Source organism: Gracilinanus agilis, chromosome 3, assembly GCF_016433145.1.
Source record: "Gracilinanus agilis isolate LMUSP501 chromosome 3, AgileGrace, whole genome shotgun sequence".
NCBI classification, from domain to species: domain Eukaryota; kingdom Metazoa; phylum Chordata; class Mammalia; order Didelphimorphia; family Didelphidae; genus Gracilinanus; species Gracilinanus agilis.
In genome coordinates, this window is record NC_058132.1 from 681,501,272 (window position 1) to 681,504,483 (window position 3,212).

Genomic DNA, 3,212 nt, shown 5'->3' on the forward strand with positions numbered 1-3,212 from the left:
TCTCTCTCTCTCTCTCTCTCTCTCTCTCTCTCTCTCTCTCTCTCTCTCAATCATTATCCTTTCTTTCTCCCAATCTCCTTTCTGAAACTGTAGACTTTCTATTCCATCTGAGAAAATGTAGAGAAAGGGGAGTCTATTGGGTTAGATGAAGACGGCCAAACGAGCCAGAATCCATGTTCTCTGCTCCACGAAAACGAAACCAAACAGTCCCGACGTATGTGTATATTATGTAGCATGTATGTGTGTAGTTTTAACCTTAATCCTGACAAAAGTGTGTGTGACAGAAAGACACACACACACACACATACATACATACACAAAGAGAAAGTGAGACTCTCCAGCGCTCAGGACTTTGCAGAAGTAGGTTTTACTCCCCAAGTAGAAAGGATACCCCTAGAGGAACAAGTTTTTAATTTGGAGACGGCAGGTAGCAGCCTGCCGCAGGCTAAGGCTATTGAGGGTAGACACAAACCCATCTTCCCTTCCTGCTGCCCAACTCTAGCGACCCCAGCTCTGGGAAGCCCGGGGAGCCAGGCATGAAAACCTGCTAACCTTCCTCTTTTGCAAGGTGCCTCAAAAGCCAAACGAACCCTCCCGAGTCCCTCTTTTTAGTAGCGGGGAAGAAGCCTCAGCCGTTTACTTCAGTGGTGATTTGTAGCTCGGCGAGGGGCTGGGCTAGCAAACACCCTGCAGGTGCGGGTTGTAACTCTGTCATCCGGAGGACTCGAATGCAGATGACTTCCCAGCCCGTTTGATCGGCCCTTTGAAACTCTTTACAATTGCCTGTGACGAACCGCCGGGCTCAGTTTTTCTTTGAATAACGCTTGAAGGGTCGGGCTTTGGGGCTTTTCAATATCCCCAGCACATTTTAAAAGAAGGGAGAAAATGTTCCTTTCCAGATTAGACCTCATCAGTAACTTGGGGCTGCTGAGGGTCTGTGCCTGAACCAACTGAGTCGGTTTGTTAGTTGGTAACCCAACGAATCCCCCCAAAAAACTTTGCACAAAAAGCGCCAAGCTCAACTTTGTGTTTTCTTTAAGAGGTATATTCATTCCAAAGATTAGCCCCGTTCTCCACACACACACCCCCTCCGAGTTTTAAACCATTCAGTCTCCAGGGATGAATGTTGATGGAGTTGTTTATTATAAACAGGAGTTGTGATTCTTATAAATGAAATGGCTTGTTTGTCCCCCAATGCCTCCTGGCCTTTCTACAGCAGCTTTGTTGGGGAAACGTGGAGGTTTGTGTTCCACCTGTCCAAACTTTCGCAGTTCGTGGTGTAGTGGAGAGTGTCCTGGATCTGGAGTCAAGAACGCCTGGGTTTGAACCCTCCTTCGGGAACTTGCTAGCTATGTGTCATCAGGCCATGAGCTTTATCTCTCTGAGCCTCAGTTTCCTCCTCTGCAAAACAGAGGTAATAGTACCTATTTCAAAAAGGCATTGTGAAGCCCAAATGAGACCATCTGTGTAAAATCCAATATAAATGATTATTGTAGTGATTGTTATTATCCGTCTGTCCTCCCACCCTCCCCCAATCTCAAGTTTGCTACTTCCTAATAAGCATTATCTGGAGAGGAGAGGCAGGGGAGTGGGGGGTGGGGGTGGGAGGAGGAAGATGAACTTTTAGCCCAAACTTGCTCCTAGCGGGGCTTTGTTTCCCTAAACCAAACTTTCCCCGTCCTACTCCAGCAGGGCTGACAAGTCCTTTGGGAAGGCTTCAGGCGACAAAGGGTTACCTTGAAATGAAAGGCGGGCAAGCCTACGGAGAAAGTTTGCTCTGGCCTTTCTCAGTCTCCCCAGGGGAGGGGAAAGCCCTCGTTTATGGTGTAGCTCAGGGCGGACAGGGCAGCCCCCCAGAAGGGGCTCTCCGCTCCTCCGGCCAGCAGAAGAGGGGCAGCTTTTCACCCTTTGTTCTTCCCAGCTCTCTCCCAATTTCAAGCTTCACTTGCCCATCCCAAGTTGGTGTGTTAATGACGCTATTACCATCTGGCTCGCCCTACTTTCCAAACCCTATAAATCTCCCTGCTCCATGGCCCGCGTAAGTCTCCAAGTGCCACCCTAGCTAGAAGAAAAAAAGGGGCTTTCACGGCGCCGGCGTCCTTTGCCCAGGCTGCCCTGGCACAGCTCCGCAACCGACGCCGGGGGCACAGGATCGCTGCTCCCGACGCCGGTTTCTTTCCCTTGGAGGGAGGGGAAGGGGGATTGTTAGGGTAGGAGGGGGGGAAGCAAAATCTTCCAGTGGAGTTGCCTTTAGAGCGTTTTCTTTCTCTGCTTGCAGAAAAAGGAAAACTGCCCCCAGCAAACTTTTAGGGCCTCTCTGCCTCCCTCCCTTCCTCCATCCCGTAGTAGGCCCAAAAGGTCCAAGACAGCTTCTGGTCTTTTGAAACCGTTATAGGTTCCCTTAGGCAAGGGCAGAGGTGAAGGTGAGGGTATTGAACTCAAAGATCTCTTGGCTAACAAGCGCAAAAGGAACCCCAAGTCTCCTTGCGCTAGGCTATAACTGTCCTGGGCTGTGGTTCTGCCCCAACCAGAGCAGCCTTAGTCCGGGTACATCAGTGCTGGGCGCAAGCTCGAGGAAATGCGCCCACAATTCCTGCCCATTGGGATCAATATGGTTCCTTCTCTATCCAGAGGCTCTTTACGTGGATGGGAAGGAAAGCTATATTTATTTGCTGGGCTTTTTAACCACTACACAAAGTTGGTCTGAGTGCGTTTCTGACTCAGAGAGGGATCCATCTATGTCCCCATCCCTAGCCAGGGTGAAAAAGGAGGAAGACTTTAAAGTATATGCGGGGGTGTAGGGGGAAATTGTGGGTGCCATCCCAAGCCCCTGGCATCTAGATGCCATGCCAACCCTTCCTTGCCCCTCTGTGGGTTTCACCTGCCTGCCAGTAAGGGAACTGCCATTTCCCCGCCTCCCACTCCCCCTCTCTCCCCACCACCCAGCCGAGGCCCTGGGAAAGCAGGCAGCCCCAACAGGTTGGAGGAGGATTTTGTGCCCATTCCAACTCGCTTAGTTCTAGGGAGCAGCAGTGCATCACACAGCGTTGCTGCTATCTTCTCAGAGGACCTTCAAATTTAAGAGGGGGAAAAACAACACCTTGTCAAACAAGCAGGAAAAGCTGCTTTAAAGAAGCACAGAAATTTTCAAGTGATCTAATTATTATAAGTAATTACAGATGAAAAAAATCCCTTATTATATACTCCTAATA